Below are 26,397 nucleotides of genomic sequence, written 5' to 3' on the forward strand. Positions count from 1 at the left end.
AATTGGAGACTGTTCTGGAACTTTTCGGGCCGCTCAGTTGTATGCGCCGCGCAAAACGCCCAATGCGCCGTGCCTGTGTAAAAATGAACTGCGCGTTTGCTCCCAGTGCGTCGCGCCTCCTACTCAATGCGTCGCACCGGCAAGTTGCAGCAATTTTTTTCCCAATATCCTCACTTGCTCACCAAATCTGCTCAATCTTGTTTCTCCTTTGCAAATGGGCTTATGACATGAAGGAATAGCTTATAAACCAAGAGCTTTTGAAATCTTGGCTCATGAAACCCACTTTTATAATGTTTTATCAAATAACTTTTATTTCAACCTCTGTTTTTGGACTTTTTCACTTTTTAGCATGTTGATGAACTAAATGAGCTGAACTTTGTTTGTTTTTGCAGGTGTTGGAGCTTCTTAGGCTAAGGAAAGGAACCAGGTTGCAAGTGAAGGAATTTACAATGAAGAGAACAAAATTTACATGATTTTGTACAAATAACGCTAAATACTCTGTTTTTTCCTCAAAACCCTGTTTTGAGGAAAAACACATTTCCGAACACTTGTTGATGAAATTTATTGATGTTGAAACATCCTCATGGCCTGCTGGAAATTTTTGAACACTCTGACACATGTTTTTGACAAAACCCTAATAAACCCTAGACCTAAGTGACCATGAAAGCCTAAAGACAACTTATGCAGTTTTCAAAATAAAAAGATTGTATATGTTTTTTTTTAATGAACACACACACATGAGCCAGCAGGCAGATAACATGAGGGGAATAAGTGACAAGGCCCTTCCATCAGACTATGGCATGCTCCCTAATAGAATGCAGATGAATGAACTGTATGAGACACCTAAAAAAAAATGAAATGCAATAAGAGAAATGATCTCTGACGGAGGGATGTAAAGACCGACTCTAACAGGGTCAAGTGAAGATATCCCTATACTCCTCGACGACCTTGTCCATCTGTTGTTTTCATGCAGAGGATCCTTGTCTAGAGGTCAGGGATGTGGCCACAACTTTCTTATTGCCCAAAGGGTGAATCATAAGGAAGACAAATTTCCTAGTCTCGAAAATGATCTTATTGCTTCGCAGAGATCAAATAGATGACGATAGGCAATGATACCTCTGAGGCCTAGACTCATACACATCATGATGCTTCCACAAGTATGTTTGGCCAAGTAATACATCACAAACCTCAAGAGGATAAACATCACATAGTACCTCATTTGTGAAGGGCTTGATGTTGTAGGGAAGGCGGCACTGTTGGCTGATGTGGAGATCTCGTCCTTGGTGAAGCCACCTGATGGTGTACGGATGCAAGTGTGGTGCAGTCGATAGGCCTAACTACTTCATGACCCCTGCTAAAATGAGTTTCTTTTAGCTTCCGTTGTCTACAATGAACTGCAGTAGAGAACCCTTCACCCACATCTATGAGTGAAAGAGTCACTCTACCTCCTCTAGATCTTCGAGCTCAACCTTTTGGAGCTTAGTGGTGGCAATGGTGGCACTGGGCTCTGCTTCAATAATCTTCTTCCCTTTTTCGTTCCCCTTATCTTGTTCTGACACAGAGTCGAAACATGCATTATATTCAGAAGCTTTAAGCTCGGCCACCAGTGACTACTTGGATCGATACTCACTTGTGTTCAAAGTGGGGCTCTTATGGAACCCACACCATTTTCGTGTGTCCTTCTTTATCTTTGTGGTGTTGTTCTTTGCTTGCGGCTATGGCAGGTTTTCCTGGCTCACCCCACCTTAGCTTTGTCCTTTGTTTTGTGGTTTGGGGGCACCTTTTCCTTGCTTCAAATATGCAGATCCGAAGTCTCACTTCTTCTGTTTAAATTTTTGCTCGATCTTGAGAGTGTATCGATAGGCGGCCCCAAGCGAGGAGATGTCTAGGTACTCCATCTCATCCTATATGTACTTGTGTAGACAACCTCGATAATTGAGTACCAAATGCCACCCAAAATCCTTGATACCCAACTTCGTGTGAAGGGTATGAAAAATATTTGTGAACTTTGAAACGTCTTGGTCCCTTCCCTATCGCAGCGTGGTCCATTTTATGTATTCATACTCATAGCTCCCGACAGGGTAATATTACTCCTTGATGGTGTCTTGGAAATAATTCCAAGTGGGTGCGGATGAAAACAGTGAGGATTCCCTCTCGTCCTTCTGTTCATAGCAGGTTTCCCACCAGTCCTTGAAATGGGGGGTGGATTTGAGGAGTGCAAAAATAATATTTTCCCGATTGGAAAAGTCATGAACTGAAAAATATCCTTCCAACAGATTTACCATCTATCTACAGCGTCTACATCTATCTAGCCTTCAAATATGGGAATGTCAAAGTTGACTTTTACCTTAAAGGGAGTGGTGCCTCCAGAGTGGCTACTAGATGAAGATGCATTTCCTATGGGTATTTGTTGAAGGAGATGGGAAAAGTTATCCATCATTGCAATCAAATGTTGCTCAAGGGATTCTTCGACCAATATTTTGAAAATATCTCCTCCTTCCCCCGTCTTTCTTTTCTTTCGCCATGAGAGGTTGTCGAGGTTTGCAAGGCAGGTCTTACAAAGGTTTAACCAGTGCGAGCCCTATCTCCTTATACCTTGACCACGTTAGGGACATGAAAAGAAGAACAGAGGAAGAGAAAACCACTATGATACCATTGATACAGACTTTTATAGGAACACAATCGAATACAAATACAAACATAAACACCGAGATGCAACAGAAATAAAACTTCATTTCATTAATATCAAAGAACTGAAATATGCTTACATACAGAATGAAAATAAATTAGCTCGGGCAATGGTAGTTTGTCTCTGAGAAAAGATGCGGCAACTACATGCCTCTAAACTATGTACACTGAGGCTCAATGGCCTTTTTATCTTTAAGAAACAATGAGAAACCCTAAACGTCAAAAAACCTAACCCTAGGAGATGAAGAAACAAAATCTTGTGGGCCCCATTGGGGTAAGTTGGAACGTCAAATTCATGGGATCATAGCTTTGGCATATGATCTATGTTTGGCTATCATATTACCTCGTTTTGAATATCTCGAAGAGGAGGCCGACAACAAATGGGTTAACCCTTTTGGCACATTTTCAGTCTATCCTTTTTACCTAAAAACGTCTTTTAGTCCCTCAAACCGGCTCCAAAAATTTAGGACCTGAAAAACTACCAAAACTAGTAAGTTGTGCTACAATTAGGGAAACTGAAAAGAAACAACGATGGGGGTCCAAGTGGAATAGGTGGGTGGCCACCAATATCCACATCGATTAGTTCTCCCCCCTTAGGAAGCAAAGGTCCCCATTGCGTTGAGTGCCAACATGAGATGGGGAAACATCCCCTGAACTTGGTCCCTATTGAGCCACTTGCCTTGGTATAGGAGTTGGTCAGCTTTGAAAACCTGATACAATTGGATCTTATGCTGGAGAGTGTTCTTGATATGTGTTTCCATGATCCAATTAGTTGTGGCATGTTCCATGCAGTCTGGGTTTAGCTTTGTTGGTGTGAGTTGTTCGGAAATGTTTGATGTGTCCAGTAATGGTGGAAAGTATGGTCGAAGGAAGTCCACATTAAACATTGGGTATAGGCCAAGGAATGGGGGAATAATGAGATCAAAGCATTATCTCCCATAACCTTAGTGATGGTGTAAGGGCCATATCAGAGTGGGCGAAGCTTGCGGTGGGCCCTAGCAAGACGCTCCTACAAATGTAACCAAGTTTGTCGCCCACTTGGAACTTGTCTAGCATCCAATTTTGATCATGAAGTTTTTTGTACTTAGAATTGCCTCTATCCAATATGTCATGGACCTGCTGATGGATGTGTTGAATGTGATCAATGAATTTGTTAGCCCTGTCAGCTTAGGACTAGACATGAGCCAAATCTACCTGAGTAGCTTCAAATGATATGGTCAAATCAATGGGAATTAGTGGTTGGAATCCTAGTCCCAGCTGAAAGGGGTTGTGGCCAGTTCAGCTATGGAGAGATTTGTTGTAATTGTGCTAGACATAGGGTAGGATTTCATGCGCACATGCGCAGAATGTGCACAATCATTTTGTTTACAACCTTTATTTGGTCATCTGTTTGCGGGTGGAAGGTCATGGACTTGGTGATTTTGGTACCAAACATCAACCAAAGGCTTGACCAAAATGTACTCAGGAACCTGTTTTCCTGATCTGAGATAATGGACTGTGGGATACGAAAGTGTACCCACACGCATTCAAAGAAGATCATAGTGGTGGCTTATATTATGATACTTTTCTTGCAGGCATCAAGAATGGCCATCTTAGAGAATCAGACGACCACAAAAACGCAGTCGTTGCCATGCTTAGTAGGAAGAACACCTGACATGTAATCCATGGAGATGGATTCCTAAGGCCGACTAGGAGTAGGCAGAGGAGTATATAGTCCTTGCTTCTTGATGGTCAGTTTGGCAATGGCACAGGTAGTGCAGGATCTAATGTAATTCCCAACATCTTGTTGAAGGTTCAACCAATAAAAATATTTCTGCAGCACTGCCACTATTTTCTCTACTTTGAAATATCCAGCGACCCGACTGTAGTGCACCTCCAAAATCATCTTGGCACTCTCACTTGAAGGAACATAGAGGTGTCACAAGTGGCATAACAATGCACTGTGGAGGTGAAAACCAAGAACTTTCTTGCATTCCAAGAGCATATGGTATGTGTTTCCGAATTCTGGATCGCTCTTATAAAGATGGGGCCACCCTGAAGTCTCATGTCCACAAGAGTCGAGCACAATGGTCAGCACCATGACTGGCAGTCGGTTGAGGCAATATGCAACATTATTGGTGCTACCCTTTTTGTACTTAATGTTCAAATGGAACTGTTGCAGGTATGTGGACCATTTATGATGGCGATCATTCTGAAACTTTCCTTTGTGTCTGTATGAACTGCAGGGGCCAGTGGTATGTGTGGATAATAATTTCCTTCCCCTTAATGTAATGCTTCAATTATCGGCAAGCCTTCACAATGGAATACATATCTTTGTCATAGATGGGATACTTTTGGACTGTGTATGAAAGTTTCTCACTAGTGGCTGAGTAAGAACTACACCAATAGCATCATTGAAGGCATTTGTCTCAATCTCAAATGATTGTTGCAAGTCTGTTAATGTGAGCTCTAGCGCAAAGCAAAGACGATTCTTCAACTCAACAAACACCTTCTATTGGGATTCATACCAAAATCATTTTTCTTTCGCTCCACCCTTGGTGACTTGACTGAAAGGCCAAGTGATATGAGAGAACCCCAACACGAACCTGCGGTAGAAATTGGTGAGACCCAGCAAGTTGTGAAGCTCTGTTAGATTAGTTGGGGTCTTCCAATCCCAAATAACTTGTATCTTGGTTGGGTCCACATGCACACCCCGCTCATCAATGATGTACCCCATATATTGAACTTGGATCATACCAAAAGTTCATTTCTCCATATTGACACACAATTTGTGTTGTCGCAAGGTTTGGTGAACCTGTCGAATATAGTGGAGGTGCTCTCCCCAACTCTAGTTGAAGATCAAGATGTCATCCATGTACACTACCAAGAATGAGTTTATGAAGGGTCGCAAGATGTCATCCATCAGCCTCATGAAATTTGCGGGGGAATTCGTCAACCCGAAAGTTATGATCAACCATTAAAAAAGGCCCTCCTTGCATTTGAAGGCAGTCTTCCAAACATCAGGGGGTTCGATTGGTACCTAGTGATAACTAGACTTTAAGTCAATCTTGTTAAAATATTTGGCCCCCTTGGGATGGTCCAGGAGGTCATCAATATGTGGGATTGGATACCTATTCCAGACAGTGATCTTATTCAGCACCCAATAGTCAATACAGAGTCTCTAGGTCTCGTCGTTCTTTTGTACGAACACGATCAGACTCCCATTGGGTGATGAACTCGGACTGATATTCCATTTTTGTAATAGCTCCTGAATCTGCTTCTTTATTTCTTTGTTCTCCATAATAGATCATTGATAGATCGGCTCGTTGGGTAGCGACACAACCAGGGTCAAATTGATGGATTGGTTGACCTCATAGTGTAGGGGCACCCCTGTGGGTTAGGTGAAGATATCCATGTACTCCTCCATGACCTTGTATATCTTTTGTTTTCATGCAGAGTAGACCTGTCTGGGGCCATAGATGTGGCCACAACATTCTTCTTTCCCTGAGGATGAATCATAAGGAAAACAAATTTCCTGGTCTGGGAAATGATCTTACTACATTGCTTCGCAAAGATCAAATAGATGGCATTAGGTAGTGCTACCTTTGGTATCATGTATAAACTATTGCCCAAAGAAATAATAATAGTGTGAGGTCTAGACTCATACATAGCATGAGGCTTCCACTAGTATGGTTGGCCTAATAATGCATCGCAAACCTCAAGAGGAGAAACATCACACAGTACCTCATTTGTGAAGGGCTTGATGTTGCAGAGAAGGCGACACTGTTGGCTAATGCGAAGATCTCGTCCTTGGTGAAGACACCCGATGGTTTATGGCTAGAGGTGTGGTGTGGTAGGTAGGTCCAACCACTTCACAACCTCTGTTGAAATGAGGTTATTTTGGCTTTCATTGTCGAAAATGAACTACAGCGGAGAACCATCCCCCCACATATGTGAGTGGAAGACTCGCTAAACCTCCTCTGGATCTTTGGGCTCAATATTATGGAGCTTGGTGGTGGCAACAGTGGCTCTAGGTTCTGTATCAATAATATGCTTCCATTTTTTGGGTTCTCACTTATAGTGTTAGACCCCTATACTACTAGTGTAACCCCTTATTGTTATTAGTACAACCCACTTATTATATTGATGTACCCATGCAGTGCCGATATTGTTACTAATGTGCCCCATAGAAGCCCATTATTGTTATTATTGTGCCCTTACATTATTATTGTTATGTCGGCTCTGATTATGTTATGACCCCTTAGACTCCTATATATAGAAAGGAGGTCTTTTCATTTGTATCATCCAAGGATTGTTCATTTATGTAATGTAAAGGAGGTTGCCCCCTCGAAGAGGCTGAATTCTAAGGCGTTGATCTATCTTTCTATCTTTTCTTGAGCTGGTTTCATAACATATAGTCAAAACATGCATTTGCTTCGAAAGCTTTCAGCTCGGCCACCAGTGACTGCTTGGCTCGACACTCACTTGTGTTGTGAGTCTGGCTCTTATGAAACTTGCACCATTTCCCTGTATCCTTTTTCTTCATGGTGTTTTTCTTTGCTTGTGGCTTCGGAGGGTTGTCCTCGGTCACCCTGCCTTGGCTTTGTCCTTTTTTTCTTCGGTTTGGGGGCACCTTTCCCTTGCTTTAGCTTCGCAGATCCAAAGGCATGCTTCTTCTATTTAAATTTATGCTTGATCTTAACAACATATCAATAGGAGATGTCCAGCAACTCCATCTCGTCCTTAATGTACTATGTAGACAGTCACGGTACTTGAGTACAAAATGCCACCCAAAATCCTTGATACCCAATTTCGTGCGAAGGCTATGAAAAATATTTGTAAACTCTGACACGTCTTGGTCCCTTCCCTACCACAGTGTGGTCCACTTTATGTATTTATCTTCATATCTCCTAATAGGGTAATATTGTTACTCGATGGCATCTTGGAAATAATTCCAAGTGGGTGTGGCTAAAAACAGTAAGGATTCCCTCTTGTCCTTCTATTCACAGTAGGTTTGACACCAATCCTTGAAATGGGGTACAACTTTGAGGAGTACAATAGTAATATTTTCCCAATTGGAAAAGTGATGAACTGAAAAATATCCTTCCAACAAATTTAGCCATCTATCTACGATGTATACATCTATATGGGCTTCAAATATGGGAATGTTAACGTTGACTTGTACCTTAAAGGGAGCGTTGCCTCCAAAGTGGTTGTTGGATGAAGATGTGTTGCCTGTGGGTAGTCGCCAAAGGATCTGGACAAAGTTATCCATCATCGCGTTCCACTGTCGCTTGAGGGATTCCTCAAGAAATATTTTGAAAGGATCTCCTACTCCCCCATCTTTCTTTTCTTCTGCCATGGGAGGTTGTCAGGGTTTACAAGGCTGGTCTTGCCAAGGTTCAACTAGTTCAAGCCCTAACTCCTTATACCCTGACCTCGTTGGGGACATGCAAAGAAGAATAGAGAAAGATAAGAATTATTTAAAACCACTGATCTAGACTTGTACAAGAACACAACAGAATACAAATACAAACATAAACATCGATATGAAACAGAAATAAAACTTCATTTCATTAATATCAAAGAACTGGAATATGCTTACATATAGAATGGAAATAAACTAGCTTATCTCTAAGAAGAGATGTGGTAGATACATGCCTCTAAACTGTGTTACAATGAGGCTTGGTGGCTTTTTTATCATTGAGAAATAATGAGAAACCCTAAACATCCAAAAACATAACCCTAGGAGATGAAGCGTCAAAAGCTTGTGGGCCCTGTTGGGGTAAGTTGGAATGTCAACATCCCAAGGTCGTAACTCTGGCATTCGATCTCCATTTGGCTATCATATTACCTCGTTTCAAATATCTTAAAGAGGAGGTCGAAAAAAATGGGAAAACCCATTTAACACTTTTTTGGTCTCTTTGTTTTCCCTAAAAACGTCTTTTAGTCCCTCAAAACAACTTCGAAAGTTTAGGACCTGAAAAACTGCCAAAAATAGTAAGTTGTGCTACAATTAAGGAAACTAAAAAGAAACAACAATGGGGATCCAAGTGGAATAGGTGGAGGCCATCAATATCAACTTGGATAAGTCCTCCCCCCTTAGGAAGCAATGGTCCCCATTGCGTTGAGTGCCTCCATGAGATGGGGAAACTTCTGCTAAACTTGGTCCCTCGTGAGCCACTTGCCTTGGTGCAAGAGTTGGCCAACTTTGACAACCCAATACAATTGGATCCTCTGTTGGTGAGTGTTCTTGATCAGCGTTTCCATGATCCGATCAGTTGTGGACTATTCCATGCAATCTGGGTTTAGCTTTGTTGGTGTGAGTTGTTTTGCAATGTCTGATATGTCTAGTAATGGTGGAAAGTGTGGCCAAAGGCAGTCCACATTAAACACGGGGCGCAAGCAAAGGAATGGGAGAATGTTGAGATCAAAATCATTTTCTCCCATAGTCTTAGTGATGGTGTAAGGCCCATATCTAAGCGGGCGAAGCTTGCGGTGGACCCCACCAAGACGGTCCTTCTACAAATGTAACCAAAATTTTTTCTCACCTGGAACCTATGTGGCACCCGATGTTGATCATGACATTGTTTGTACTTAGCATTGGATTTTTCCAATAAGTCATGGACCTGCTAACAGATGTGTTGAAAGCGCTCAATGAATTTGTTAGCCCTTTCATCTTCGGCCTAAACATGAGCCGAATATAAATGAGTAGCTGCAAATGGGATGGTCACATCAATGGGACATAGTGGTTGGAATCCAAATCTTACCTGAAAGGGGTTGTGGCCAGTTTAGCTATGGAGAGCTCTATTTTAATTGTGTTGGGCATAGGGGAGGCTTTCATCCCATGTGTGGATGCTTCGAGTTGTACATGTGCAAAATGTGCACGTTCATCTTGCTGACAACCTTTGTTTGGCCATCAGTTTGAGGGTGGAAGGTCATGGACTTAGTGAGTTTGATATCCAACATCGACCAGAGGCTTGACCAAAATGTACACAGGAACCTCCTATCCAAATTTGAGATAATGGACTGTGGGATACCAAACTGTACCCACACTCGTTTAAAGAAGAGCTTAGAAGTGGCTTCTGTTGTGATACTTTTCTTGCAGTCTGCCAGAATGGCCATTTAGAGAATTTGTCGACGACAACAAAAACGTAGTTGTTGACATGCTTAGTAGAAGGAAGGATTGACATGTAATCCATGGAGATGGATTCCCAAGGTTGACTAGGCATAGGAAGAGGAGTATATAGGACTTGCTTCTTGATGGTCGGTTTAGCAATGGCATGGGCATTATAGAATCTAATGTACTTCCCAACATCTTTTCAAAGGTTCAACCAATAAAAATAATTCTGCAATACTGCCATTGTTTTATCTACATTGAAATGTCCAATGACCCGACTGTAGTGCGCCTCCCAAATAATCTTGGCATGCTTCCTTGAAGCAACACAGAGGTGTCCTAGGTGGCATAATAGTGCACCCTAGAGGTTAAAATCAGGAACTTGCTTGCCTTCTGTTATCACAAAATCAGACCCCTAATAGGCTGCTGATTAGGTAGACCTTGTGTAACTCTTTCAAACCAACTTTTGGTTGAGGCTTAGCCTCCTCAGCCTGAGAGGGCTCTCTCAAAGGGTTAATGATTTAGATTAAAGACATGAATAGATGGCTAATTCTATGGTTTGTAATTGTATATGTTTATAGGTTGAAATATGAAGGGTGGCTACCATTGGCAGATGGAGTCAAAGTGTGTTTCAGTACCACAACAAGATCATCTTAACATGAAGTCAGGGCATAGAGAGTTTTTATGCATCAACAAAACAAAGATACAATGCAAGGAAACACAGTTTATAAATACATGAAGGAAGTTAGAGCATGATTGATGAGTTCTAAGTAACATGTATTCATACCACTGCAAGTAAGTGAATGAGGAAAGCCATGAGACAATATTACATTAAAAACTCTCTTTGAATCCTGAGTAGTGAAGCCAAAACATTTTACCTAGCATGGAAGTCAAGGCATTATAGAGTTCAATTGCAGAAATGAAAATACAAAACAGTGAAACATAGTTAGTTTATCTATGAAGGAAGTCAGAGCATCATTGATGAGTTCTGAGTATCATAAGTAAACACCATGGAAATGTAAGTATTGGAAGATGCCATCATAACAAGAACATACAAGAACTCTTCATGAATCTAGTTGTCTAAGTAGAAATCTGCATTAGGTTAAAAATATACACAGTCTGCACATCGACAGCAGCTGAACCAAAAAGTCTCCAACCCCTTGCTAATTTGACCTCTTGCTCTATATATAGCATTTACAATTAGGATTCCATCATCCCTCATCAAGAGAATTCGAATTTTCCATCAGTGACACCTATTCTAACCATAAAACAAACCTTTAAATGCATTTGACAGCTAACTAGCAGTCCTAGAGACCTAATACAACTAGGAGTGTAACTCCTTATTATGATTACAACAACCTTATCTAAACATTTAAATGCATTCTTTGACAGCTGCAACCTCATGAAGTCGAATTTGATGAAGCCTCCCACGTGGTCACCCAACTGCTGATGACAAACCCTAGAAATTAGGGAACATGTTTCCCTGTTTTTAGGTTTAGATCCTTGAAAATTAGCACGTGGGACAGAGCCTTTATCTCCTCACCCATGACACATTTTATGAAACTGAAGGAGGTTTTTTTAGCCCATGTTGTCTAGAACAAAAACCTCTCCTGGTTTTTTAAAACATTCCTCCAGCTGTCCAAAATTTGTCCTTGAAAAACACGTGTCAAACAAGAAAAATCCATTTTCTGAAATTAGGGTCTCAATTAAAGCTTATTATCTTCCAACTGAAAACACTTATGAAGAAAGTGAGATAGGTTATTGTAGCTGGAGAGTTTATGAAGATAAACCTCTTTCTGAATTCCAAAATACCTTTTCATGTGACCAGAAAATGATCTTGAAAAATACTGCTAAAACCAGAAGACCAAGCTTGACTTTCAGCAGTTTCGTAGCGCAAGTTTAACCATAAATTCCTCCCACCTCAGAATGGATTTGAAGAAACTGAAAGATTTTTTTGTATTTCAGCATGTTAGGAAGAAAATCCTCTTTCAGTTTACAAAATTGAGTTCTCAGCTGCTCAGGAAAGCTTCTGGAAGTTAACTAGTAAAAACAGTTTTTCTGCTAAAATAGGCTGCTTCGGGGGTTTCATAGCTCGCTACAAAAACACTGATTTCGTAGCGCAAAACAGGATTTTTACACTGTCTACACTACAAAAACGTGGATTCATAGCTATTTTGAAAATTTCTCCAAAATGATGTGAGATATGACTTCAAAACTCATGGTGAGGCTTTTAGGACATGGAATGAGGCTGTCAAACTTTATTTGGAAAAGAAATATGACCTTGAAAGACTTCTAACCTTATGACCTAACCCTTAAAGCATGAAATGACCTAGAGACCCTTTAACACCATGACTACAAGAAGGGTTTGTAAATGAGAATGAATCTAATTGTGATGAGATGACTCAAAACTTATAAGGCTATGACTAGAAACAAGGCAACTCTCAAAAGCTTAGAGACAAAGATTTTAGGGTGATAACACCTTCCAGGAGCATCTGGTATGTGTTGTTGAATTCTAGATCACTCTTGTAAAGATACGGCTACCCCGAAGTCTCGTGTCCACAAGATTCGATCACAGTGGTTAGCGGAATGACCGACAATCGATTGAGGCAGTATACAACATTTGGCGCTTTCCTTCTTGTACTTAATGTTCAAATAGAGCTGCTACAGGTATGTGGACCATTTATGATGGTGATAGTTATGCAACTTTCCTTATGTCTATATGAACTACAGATGTCGGTGGTCTGTGTGGATAATTTTTTCCTTCTCCAGAATGTAATGCTTCCATTCTTGGCTCGTTGGGTAGTGGTGTACCCAGGGTCAGATCGATGGAGTGCTTGACTTGACAATGTAGGGGTACCCCTATGGTTTAGGTAAAGATATCCCTATACTCCTCCACAACCTTTTCCATCTATTGATTCCATGCGGGGGAGCCATGTCTAGAGGCCAAAGATGTGGCCATAAACTTCTTTTTTCCCTAAGGGTGAATCATAAGGAAGAAAAATTTCTTGGTCTAGGAAATGATCCTACTGCATTGCTTCACAGAGATCAAAGAGATGGTGGTAGGTGGTGCTACCTCCGGAATCCTCTATAAATTATTGCCCAAAGAAATAATAATAGTGCAAGGCCTACACTCATACACAGCATGATGCTTCCACAAGTATGGTTGGCGTAATAATACATCACACAGTACCTCATCTGTGAAGGGTTTGATGTTGAAGGGTAGGCGACACTGCTAGCTGACGCAGAGATCTCATCCTTGGTGAATACACCTAATGGTGTATGGTTGCAGGTGTGGTGTGGTTGGTAGGCCCAACCACTTCACGACCTCTTCTGAAATGAGGTTCTTTTGTCTTCCACTATTGACAATGAACTACAATGGAGAACCCTTCACCCACATCTATGAGTAGAAGAGTTGCTCCCCTCTGGACTTCAGGTTCAGCCTTATGGATCTTGATGGTGGAAACTATGGCATTGGGTTCCACATCAATAATCATCTTCCCTTTGTCATTCTCATTGTCAAGTTCTAAATCAGAATCGAAAGATGCATCTGATTCGGAAGCTTTTAGCTCGACCACTAATGAATCCTTGGCTCGACACCCACTTTTGTTGTGAGTGGGGCTCTTATGGAACTCACACCATTTCTTTGTGTCCTTCTTTATCTTTGGGTTTTGTTCTTTGCTTGCGACTTCCACGGGTTTTCCTAGGTCACCCCACCTTAGCTTCGTCCTTTGTTCTAAGGTTTTGGGGTACCTTTCCTTTGATTCAGACTCGCAGATCCAAAGTCTCACTTATTCTGTCTAAATTTTTGTTCGATCTTGAAAGTGTATCGATAGACAATGCCAAGTGAGGAGATGTATAGGAACTCCATCTCATCCTAGATGTACTTGTGTAGATAGTCACGGTACTTGAGTACTAAATTCCATCCAGAATCCTTGATACCCATCTTCATGCGAAGGGTATGAAAAATATTTCTGAACTCTGACACGTCTTGGTTCCTTTCCTGTCACAACGTGGTCCATTTTATGTATTTATCTTCATACCTCCCAACAGGGTAATATTGTTCCTTGATGGTGTCTTGGAAAGAATTCCAAGTGGGTACGACTGAAAATAGTGAGGATTCCCTCTTGCCCTTCTATTCACAGTAGGTTTCCCACCAATCCTTGACATAGGGGGCAGCTTTGAGGAGTGCAAAAGTAATATTTTCTTGATTCAAAAAGTCATGAACATAAAATTTTCCTTCCAGTAGATTTAGATATCTATCTATGACATTTGCATCTATCTGGCCTTCAAATATGGGAATGTCAAAGTTGACTTGTACCTTAAAGGGAATGGCACCTCCAGAAGAGTTGTTGGACTTAGATGTGTTGTTTGTGGGTAGCCGCCAAAGTATCTTAGCAAAGTTTTTCCATTATCATGTTCCTCTGTCGCTCGAGGGCTTCTTTGAGCAATATTTTGAAAGGACCTCCTGCTCTGTCGTCTTTCTATTCTTTTTCCATGGGAGGTCGTCGAGGTTTTCAAGGATGTTCTTGCAAAGGTTCAACCCATTCGAGCCCTAATTCTTTTTACCTGGACCTCATTGGGGACATGAAAAGAAGATAGAGAAAAAGAAGACTTCTCTTATACCAATGATCTATACTTATACTAGAACGCAACAAAATACAGATACAAACATAAACACCAAGATGCAACAAAATAAAACTTCATTTCATTAATATCCAATAACTGAAATATTCTTACATACAAAATGGAAATAAATTAGCTTGGGTGATGGTAGCTTATATCTGAGAAGATATGTAGCAAGTACATGCCTCTGAACTATGTTACAATGAGGCTTGATGGCCTTTTTATTATTGAGAAATAATTAGAAGCCATAAACATCCAAAAACCTAACCCTCGAAGATGAAGCGCCAAAATCTTGTGGGCCCCGTTGGGGTAAGTTGGAACATCAAATTCCTGGGGTCGTAACTTTGGCATACGATCTCTGTTTGGCTATCATAATACCTCGTTTCATATATTGCAAAGAGGACGTTGAAAACAAAGCAACAAACTAGTTTAACACTTTTTGAGTATCTTAGCTTTCCCCAAAAACATCTTTTAGTCCCTCAAAACGACTCCGGAATTTTAGGAACCGAAAAACAGCCAAAAATAGTAAGTTGTGCTACAATTAAGGAAACTAAAAAGAAACAATAGTGGGGTTCCAAGTCGAATAGGAGGGTGGCCACCAATATCCACATGGATAATTCCTCCCCCCTTAGGAATCAATGGTCCCCATGGCATTCAGTGCCTCCATGAGATGGGGAAACTTCTGTTGAACTTGGTCCCTGGTGGGCCACTTACCTTGGTGCAGGAGTTGGACATCTTTGACAACCTGATACAATTGGATCTTCTGTTGGTGAGTTTTATTGATGCATGTGTCCATGATCTGATCAGTTGTGGCTTGTTCCATGCAGTCTAGGTTTAGCTCTGTTGGTGTGCGTTGTTCTATAATGTTTGATGTGTCCAGGAATGGTGGAAAGTATGGTCGAAGGCGATCCACATTGAACACTGGGTGTAATCCAAGGAATGGGGGAATGTTGAGCTCAAAATAATTGTCTCCCATGGTGTAAGGCCCATATTGGAGCAGGTGAAGCTTGCAGTGGGCCCTAGCGAGATGCTCCTTCTACAAATATAACCAAACATTTTCGTCCATCAGGAACCTGTGTGGCACCCGCTGTTGATCATGATGATGTTTGTACTTAGCATTGACATTTTCCAATATGTCATGGACCTGTTAACAGATGTGCTAAATGTGCTCAATGAATTTTTTAGCCCTTTCAACTTTGGCCTGGACATGAGCCAAATCTACCTAAGTAGCTGCAAATCGTATGGCCACATTAATGGGACATAGCGATTGGAATCTCAATCCCACATGAAAATGGTTGTGGCCAATTGAGCTATAGAGAGCTATGTTGTAACTATGTTGGACATATGTGAGGCTTTCATCCCATTTGCATGGACGCTTCAAGTTGTACATGCGAAGAATGTGCATGGTCATCCTATTGACAACCTCTATTTGGCCATCATTTTGGGGGTGGAAGGTCATGGATTTAGTGAGTTTCGTATCCAACATCGACCAGAGGCTTGACCAAAATGTACTCAAGAACCTCCTATCCCAATCTGAGATAATGGATTATGGGATACCAAAGTGTACCCACACTCATAGATGTTTGTACATGATGGTGTAGAGAGAGAAAATGCTTCAACTCGACAAATGCCTTCTGTTAGGATTCAGACCAAAAGAATTTTTCTTTTGCTCCACCCTTGGTGACTTGACGCATAGGCCAAGTGATATGAGAGAACCCGAACACAAACCTGCAGTAGAAATTGGCGAGACCTAGAAAGTTGCGAAGATCTGTTAGAGTGGTTGGGGTTGGCCAATCTCAAATAATTTGTATCTTGGTTGGGTCCACATGCACACCCCACTCATCAATGATGTACCTCAGGTATTCAACCTGGGTCATACAAAAAGTGCATTTCTCCATATTGGCACACAATTTGTGTTGTCGGATGATTTGGAGGACCTGTCGAATATGGTGGAGGTTCTCTTCCCAACTTTGGTTGAAGATCAAGATGTCTTCCAAATACACTACCACAAATGAGTTGGTGAAGGGCTGCAAGATGTCGTCCATCATCCTCATGAAGGTTGTAGGGGAATTCATCAACCTGAAAGGCATGACCAAGCATTCTAAAAGGCCCTCCTTGGATTTGAAGGCAGTCTTCCACACGTGAGACGGTTCGATTGGTACTTGGTGATAATCGAACTTCAAGTCAATCTTGCTGAAATGTTTGGCCCCCTTGAGCTAGTCCAAAACTTCATCAATCTATGGGATTGGATACCTATTGTGGACAATGATATTATTCAGTGCCCAATAGTTAATAAAGAGTCTCTAGGTCTTGCCTTCCTTCTGTACCAATATGATCTGCCTCCCACAAGGTGATGAATTCAACATAATGTGCCCTTTCTGCAACAACTCCTTAATCAACATCTTCATTTCATCATTCTCCAAAACAAAGTGTTGATAGATCGGCTCGTTGGGTAGCGGTGATCCCGGGGTCAAATCGATGGAGTGCTTGACCTAACAGTGCAAGGGTACCCTTGTGGGTGAGGTGAAGATATCCCTATACTCCTCCAAGAACTTGTCCATCTGTTGTTATTGTGTGGAGGAGCCCTGTCCGGAGGGCGTGGATGTGGCCAAAACCTTCTTCTTTCCCTAAGGGCGAATCATAAGGAAGGAAAATTTCTTGGTATGGGAAATGATCTTACTACATTGCTTTGCAGAGATCAAAGATATGGTGGTAGGCAGTGCTACCTCTAGTATATTGTATAACTTATTGACAAAAAAAATAATAGTGCGAGGACTAGAATCATACACAACATGATGCTTCCACAGTGTATGGTTGGCCTAATAATACATCTCAAACCTCAAGGGGAGAAACATCACACGTTACCTCATCTGTGAAGGGCTTGATGTTGTAGGGAAGGAAACACTGCTGGCTGATGCAAAGATCTTGTCCTTAGTAAAGCCACCCGATGGTGTACAGCTGCAGGTGTGGTGTGGTCAGTAGGTCCAACCACTTCATGACCTCTACTGAAATGAGGTTCTTTTGGATTCCGTTGTCGACAATGAATTGCAACATAGAACCCTTCTAATCAAAATCTAGATTAGGTGCAAAAAATTAGCTCAAAAATCAAAGTGCTCGGAATCATGAAAAACCTGAACGGTCGTGTCCGTCTCATCAAAATGATTCCAACGCAACTTGTTTCACTCAAAACAGAGCTCGTATGAGGAAGTTAGAGCTCGCTGACTCTTTCACCAAATAGGCAAAAAAAAATTGGGCAATGTCCATACAGCCCAGTCAGTAAGGAGAATATTCCCTAGAATAGTCTTGTAAAGATGGGAAAATCATATGTTGACAAGTGGCATCCTGTCATTGGGAAATTGGGTTGAGTTGGACCAATCAGAAGGCGACACATGCCAAGCCCAGAGGCCACCATGTGCCCCTATAGTGGTGTATTAAAATTTTTATGAGGCGCCGGGGTTCAACCCCGCGACCTCCCATCGACTAACCACATGTCTTACCGCCTCCGCTACAAGTTGTTAATTAACCCATAAGTTCATCACGCAAACTTAAGGTTTAACAGTGTGAAGGTTAACGGTTAGGGTGGACCAGCCCACAGGCCAACCCGCCCCATGTGAACACATACAACGTAAGCACAAACAGTTATCAACATGCAACTCCAGCAGAACCATTACCGCGACGGTTAAGGGTTGTCATGTGACACCACACGGAAAACCGTCAGGGTTACGGTCTTGGAACCGTTGGGGAAAATCGCGCCAGTTAATGTCACCATGTGACCCCTTCCACCTAGACCGCAGGAGGTTACAGTTAATAAAATCGTGGGTTAGCGCTAATCCGAGATTAGCTTAATTAATCCAGTTTAAATTTTTAATTAAACTCCAATTATGGTTGGCACGGATTTTCGCTAATCACATATTAGTACTTAATTAAACTGCACTTAACAGTTAATTAACCACTAATTTAAGTTAGCGGAATTTTGGCAGACTCCACTATTTTTGGAATTGCCCCCAGATTTAGCAGCCCTAACTAGAGTTCTTCCAGATTTGGAGGAGATTTTCAGGGAAAGACTGTTTCTCTCCTAGCTTGGGAAATTTTCGACCAAATGAGGATTAGAAAAAGGTGTTCTTAGATGATTTGGACATTTTGAACCCATTGGAGCAGGTTTCAAGAGCAATGGGACACTTATGTATGTGATTTTTCCACATTGAAGTTTTATGAAGCCAAGGGCCACAAGGGAGGAGGTCATCCCTAGAACAGATGTGGTCCATTTACAGAGTTTGAAGAGTCATATTAGGGGTTTTGGGATGCTTTTAGTCCATTGAAGTAGATTTCAGGAGCTATAGAGCATTGTAAACTGTACTTTTTTCCATTTTGAGCAAATACAGAGGTCCAAGACATGAAGACTGGACCATGGAGATGTAGCCAAAGAGGGGTGAACTCCTTTATCAAAACCCTGTGTTGAGTTTTTTTCTTGATGGTTTGTTGTTCATTTTCTTACTGTTGTTCAACACTTTAGTTTCATGTTTTTCCGCTCATAATTTCACATAAAACTTGACATAAAATTTACTTGTTTCAAATCACAAACAACATAAGAGAACCCTGCACATGAAGCAATTAACAAGAATATTTTTATAAATTTGAAGCTGAAATTAACACAGCAAAACTAACATTCAGTTATGGATCACCTTCACCCACATTTGTGAGTGGAATAGTCACTTCCCCTCCTCTACATCTTTGGGCTCAATCTTCTGGAGCTTGGTGGTCGAAATGGTGGCATTGGGCTCCACATCTATAATTTGCTACCCTTTGTCGTTCCCCTTGTCAAGTTCTTACTCAGAGTCGGAACATGAATTTGATTTAGAATATTTCAACTCAGCCACCAATGACAGCTTGGCTCAACACTCAATTTTGTTGTGAGTGGGGCTCTTACAGAACTCACACCATTTCATTGTGTCCTTATTTGTCTTCATGGTGTTTTTCTTTGCTTGCGGCTTTAGCGGGTTGTCTTGGGTCGCCCCGCCTTAGCTTTGTCCTTTATTCTACGGTTTGGGGGCGCACTTCCCTTGCTTCGGATTAACTGATCCAAAGTATCGCTTCTTCTGTTTAAATTTCAACTCGATCTTGAAAGTGTATCGATAGGTGGCATCAAGCGAGGAGATGTCCAGGAACTCCATATCGTCCTTGATGTACTTGTGTATAAAGTAGTGGTACTTGAGTACCAAATGCCGCCCATAATCCTTGATACCCAACTTCATGCAAAGGGTACAAAAATATTTGTGAACTCCATCACATCTTGGTCCCTTACCTATCGCATTGTGGTCCACTTTATGTATTTATCTTCATAGATCCTGACAGGGTAATATTATTCCTTGATGGTGTCTCGAAAATAATTCCAAGTCGGTGTGGCTGAAAATAGTGAGGACTCACTCTCGTCATTTTGTTTATAGTAGGTCTCCCACCAGTACTTGACATGGGATGCGGCTTTGAAGAGTGAAAAAATATCCTTTTCCTGATTGGAAAAGTCATGAACCGAAAAATATCCTTCCAAAAAATTTAACCATCTATATATGGCAGTTGCTTCTATTTGGCCTTCAAATATGGGAATGTCAAAGTTAACTTGTACCTTAAAGGGAGTGGAGACTCTAGAGTGGTTTTTGGATGAAGATGTGTTGCCTATGGGTAGCCACTGAAGGATCCAGGAAAAGTTATCCATCATCGTGTTCCTCTATCACTCAAGGGCTTGCTTGAGCAATATTTTGAAAGGATCTCCTACTCCCCTGTTTTTCTTTTCTTGGCCATGGGAGGAAGTCGGGGTTTGCGAGGCTAGTTTTTCAAGGTTCAACAAGTTCGAACCCTAACTCCTTATACCCTGACCTCATTGGGGACATGCAAAGAAAAACAGAGAAAGAGAAGACTGCTCTATTACCACTCATCTGGACTTATATAAGAACGCAATAGAATATAGATACAAACATAAACACTAAGATGTAGCAGAAATAAAACTTCATTTCATTAATATCGAAGAACTGAAATATGCTTACATATAGAATGAAAATAAACTACCTCAGGCGATGGTATCTTATCTCTAAGAAGAGATGTGGCAGCTACATGCCTTTGAACTATGTTACAATGAGGCTCAGTGGCCTTTTTATCATTGAGAAATAATGAGAAACCCTAAACATCCAAAAACCTAACCTTAGGAGATGAAGTGCCAAAAGCTTGTGGGCCCGTTCGAGTAAGTTGGAACGTCAACTTCCCATGGTCATAACTTTGGCATACAATCTCCATTTGCATATCATATTATCTCATTTTAAAGACCTCAAAGAGGAGGCTGAAAAAAATGATTAAATTGATTTGGAATTTTTTTGGTCTTTGTGTTTTCCCTAAAAATGTATTTTATCCCCTCACAACGGCTTTGAAAGTTTAAGACTCGAAAAACTTCCAAAATAATAAGTTGTGCTACAATTAAGGAAACTAAAAAGAAAAAAAGGTTGGGGTCCAAGTGGAATAGGCAGGTGGCCACCAAAATACACCTGGATCAATCCTCCCCCCTTAGGAAGCAATGGTCCCCATTGCGTTGAGTGTCATCATTAAATGGGGAAGATTCTGCTGAACTTGGTCCCTGGTGAGCCACTTGCCTTGGTGCAGGAGTTGGCCAACTTTGACAAACAAATACAATTGGATAATTTATTGGTGAGTGTTCTTGATCTGCGTGTCCATGATCTGATCAGTTGTGGCATGTTCAATGCAATATAGGTTTAGCTCTTTTGGTGTGAGTTATTCTACAATGTCTGATGTCCCCAGTAATGGTGGTAAGTATGGCCAAAGGCGGTCCACATTGAACACTGGGTGTAGGCCAAGGAATGGGAGAATGTTAATCTCAAAAGCATTGTCTCCCACATATTTAGTGATGGTGTAAGGCCCAATCAGAGAGAGAAAAACTTGCAGTAGGCCCCATCGAGACGTTCCTTCTGCAAATGTAACCAAACTTTGTCTCCCACCTCCAACCTGTGTGGCACCTGATGTTGATCATGACGTTGTTTGTATTTAGAATTAGATTTGTCCAATATGTCATGGACCTGCTAACAGATGTGTTGAAAGTGCTAAATGAAGTTGTTAGCCCTATCAGTTCCGACTTGGACATGAGCCGAATCTACCTAAGTAGCTGCAAATGGTATGGCCACATCAATGGGATATAATGGTTGGAATCCCAATCCCACCTAAAAGGGGTTGTGGCTAGTTGACCTTTGGAGAGCTCTATTGAAATTGTGATGGACATAAGGGAGGCTTTCATCCCATGTTCATGGACGCTTCGAGTTGTCCATGCGCATAATGTGCACGATCATCATGTTGACGACCTCTGTTTGGCCATTAGTTTGGGGGTGGAAGGCCATGGACTTAGTGAGTTTGGCATCCAACATCAACCAGAGGCTCGACTAAGATGTACTCAGGAACCTACTGTCTCGATCTGAGATAGTGGAATGTGGGATATCAAAATGTACCCATAGTCATTCAAAGAAGAACTTAGCAGTGACTTTTTTCATGATACTTTTCTTGTAGGCCACCAGAATGGCCATCCTAGAGAATATGTCGACGACCACGAAAAAGCAGTCGTTGCCATGCTTAGTAGAAGGCAGGCTCTACATGTAGTCCATGGAGATGGATTCCCAAGCCAATTAGGAGTAGGCTGACGAGTATATAGGCATTTGTTATTAATGGTCGGTTTGGAAATGGCACAGGTAGTGCACGATCTAATCTACTTTCCAACACCCTATTGAAGGTTCGACCAATAAAAATACTTATGTGGCACTGCCACTGTTTTCTCTACTCCAAAATGTCTAGTGACCTGACTGTAGTGCACCTTCCAAATCATCTTGTCATGCTCACTTGAAGGAACACAGAGGTGTCCCAAGTGGAATAACAATGCACCCTGTAGGTGAAAATTAGGAACTTTCTTGCCTTTTAGGAGCATTTGGTATGTGTTGTCAAATTCTGGATCGCTCTTGTAAAGATGCAGCCACCCCGAAGTCTCATGTCCACAAGAGTCGAGCACAGTGGTCAATGCCATGATCGACGGTCGATTGAGGAAATCTGCAACATTATTGGTGCTTCCCTTATTATACTTAATGTTCAAATGGAACTATTGTAGGTATGTAGATAATTTCTGATGACGATTTTTCTAGAACTTTCCTTATGTCTGTATGAACTGCAGGGGCCTATGATCTATGTGGATGATTGTTTCCTTCCCCAGAATGTAATGCTTGCATTGTCAGCAAGCCTGCATAATGGAATAAATATCTTTGTCACAGGTGGGATACTTTCAGACTATGTCTGAAAGTGTCTCGTTGCGATATGCCATTAGATGCCCCTACTGAAAAAGAACTACACCAATAGCATAGTTGGAGGCATCTGTCTCAATCTCAAACAATTGTTCCAGGTCTATTAATGTGAGCACTGGTGTAGAGGAGAGACAATGCTTCAACTCAACAAATGCCTTTTGTTAGGATTTAGACCAAAATAATTTTTCTTTTGCTCCACCCTTGATGACTTGACTCATAGGCCAAGTGATATGAGAGAACCCGAACACGAACCTGCAATAGAAATTGATGAGAACTAGAAAGATGTGGAGCTGTATTAGTGGTTGGAGCTGTATTAGTGGATAGGTCCACATCCACACCCCACTCATCAATGATGTACCCCAGATATTGAAACTGGGTCATACAAAAAGTGCATTTCTCCATATTGGCACACAATTTGTGTTGTCGCGGGGTTTGGAGGATCTGCCAAATATGGTGGAGGTGCTCTTCCCACCTCTTGTTGAAGATCAGGATGTCGTCCAAATACACTACCACAAATGAATTTTTGAATGGCCACAAGATGTCCTCCATCAGCCTCATGAACATTGCGGGGGCATTAGTCAACTCCAAAGGCATGACTAGCCATTCAAATAGGCCCTCCTTGGTTTTGAAGGCAGTCTTCCACACATTGGAGGGTTCGATTGGTACCTGGTGATAACTAGATTTCAAGTCAATCTTAATGAAATATTTTCCCCCCTTGAGCTAGTCCAGAGGGTCATCAATCTATGGGATTGGATAACTTTTCGAGACAATGATCTTATTCAGCACCCAAAAGTTAATTCAAAGTCTCCAAGTCCCATCCTTCTTTTATAACAACACAATCGAGCTCCCATAGGGTGATGAACTCGACCTGATGTGCATTTTTTGCAACATCTCTTGAATCTGCCCCTTGATTTCATTGTTCTCTATAACATAGCGTAAATAGATCGACTCATTGGGTAGTGATGCGCTTGGGGTCAGATCGATGGATTGATTGACCTGGCAGTGTAGGGGTACCCTTATGGGTGAGGTGAAGATATCCATGTACTTCTCCATGACCTTATCCATTTGTTTTTTTCGTGCGGAGGAGCCCTATTTGGAGGTCGAGATGTGGCCACAACCTTCTTCTTTCCCTCAGGGCGAATCATAATTGTAGGTTATCTTACATGGAATGAGTATAAGTCATATGTTGTGTGTTAAATGAGTATCTGGTTAGAGTTAATAGTCACCTAATTTATGAATGATGTGATGATTTCTATGGGTTTACACACACTTATACATTTCTATAACTTAGAATTGTAATTAGTCTTAACATCCTGCAATTCACCATTTTAACATGGCATATTGCCCCTAAGAGTCTTAACTCAATCCCTGGCATTTAAATTCAGTAAATTGGTGTCTTGGGAAGACTCACTAGACTTAATAAATCTTCATAAAATTCCTTGATTTTTCCTTTCTTCCCCTGCTTTAGTGTTTCTACAGGAAATCTAGTCAATCCAAACATTCAGGCAGACAAGGCAACGTTCCTTTGCGTATGGCTGAGATTTCATCAGGGCTAAATTTTATGAGTGAGTGTATTTCATATCCGATGATCTGGGGTGGGCCCATCTTGAGGTGTTCTTTTGCATGAGGACCATATCTGATCTAAACAAGATTACCACAGATCCGAGATGCAACTGCATTTTGATGGATAAATCAGATCCATATCAGATCCTTAAGATTCCACATGGCCCCTACCACATCTATTGACATGGGACCCACTGAATCCTCTCTTTTGGAGTTTTGTGTGGCTCCTGAGGTATATACATTTCTATTCAAATCTGATCCCGATAAGGTACATAGACCCATGTCATGCTTCTTTGAAGTCGTACTGCCCTCATCATATCAATTCCAAGGCCAAGTGATGGGCGGTGGTTCCCACAACATGTCGCTTGGATGTAATACCACCCACATTGTATAAGTTTCAAGATCGGGCAGTGATCAGTGAGTGATGGTTCTCGTGTCATGCTACTCATATGTAATGTTTCCCACAATGTATAAGTTTCAAGACTGCGAGTTGGAATGAAATAAAATGTATATCATTGGAAAGATCTCTACAAGCTAAACACAATGGTGGCATTCGTTTCAAGTTTTAATGAAATTGGAAAAAGTGAAAAATTGTGAACCCATATTCATAACAAATCTTCGAGGTTGAGTCAATTCAATAAGTAACACCTCCTACAACCTAAGATAGTAGAAGTCGGTGGGAGGGACTGTTACATAGTGGTATTAGAGTTGTTTGTCAAGGTAGTAAGAAGGAAATGAAAATTTTGAATACCATGTAACCTTTGTAAGAAATCACGTGAACTCGGTGTGTTACATTAAGTCACAATCATTGATCTCAAATGATCAAGATTATATATTAACCATTAATCACTTTAGAGATAGGGTTTTAGTCATTGGAAAGTTAGAAAAGTAAATATAAGGAGAGGAAGAGACACACAACGAACCTTAGCACCTCCGTGACCAAGCCCTCCAACACACAAGGATATCGGTGATTCGAGTGAACTCTCCATCGTAAAATATTTAATACGTTGAGGGTCTGATAGATGGATCGAAAACTAACGGTCGAATTTCCACTCCATTCAAAAGTTTTGATTTCATGGGGCATTTGAGCTATAAAAAAAAATTCATCGAAATTGGAGGTTTCACCAAGAATTTTGAGGTTTGCCCTTTTTCTTCTTTCCGTGCCTTATTTTGAGGTTTGAAATTTTTCTTCTTTCCATGCCTTATTTTGAGGTTTGCCCCTTTTGGTTGTGAATTTTGAGGTTTGTATTATTATAAAATCCATTTAACTAAGTAACCGTTTCCACTATGCACTTGGATATATATCTTGTGTTTCTACTATTTAAATATTTATAAGGTGTATATATGTTTTAGGTTTGTCAAGTTAGAATGTTTAGTTGGATGGTAGATGTTCTTATACAAAATTTTATGGAGGTTTTAAGAATATATTTTATTTTTTAAGATTGTTAATTCGCAGGTTGATTAACCATCATTATTTATATGTGAGGAATATAAAAAATTGGAAATATATTAAGATAGTTATTTTAAAATTCCAATATATGTAAATAAATAGCTATATTACTTTGAAATAAAAATGTTTTAAAATTATAAACAAAAAAAGATTTATTATCGAAATAAACATTAAAAAAATCATATTTTATATAGATATATAATAATTTTGAAAATATATTATATCTAATTAACTTTAATAGTTACATTAAGTTATTATGTGAGCGGGATTGAGTCTCTTAAACCAATCTTGTAAGTGTCTATTTTTTCGTTTAAATCCTATCTAATTAATGTGCCAACTATGTGCCATAAATTAACTAGTAACCTAATGATATTCTAGGAAGTTATCGAGGGAAACTAGTCTACAATTCTCAAAAGTAAGAGGATATGTTTGAGGATTCACCTCTTCCCCTTCGAGGATTTATTGGTATACTAGAAATTTAGAATTAAAGCTTTCAACCTATGCTTAGATAAAGATCTCCATAAGGTTTATTCCATTATCACACATATGATAAGGATAAAAACAAAACAACAGGAATTGGAAGGAAGAGCACAAGCTTAATCCTTAGATTCAAAGTCAAGATCTGGAATGATATATATTGG

Source organism: Pinus tabuliformis, chromosome Q, assembly GCF_031772625.1.
Source record: "Pinus tabuliformis cultivar Carrire ecotype Pingquan chromosome Q, CPIR1, whole genome shotgun sequence".
NCBI lineage: Eukaryota > Viridiplantae > Streptophyta > Pinopsida > Pinales > Pinaceae > Pinus > Pinus tabuliformis.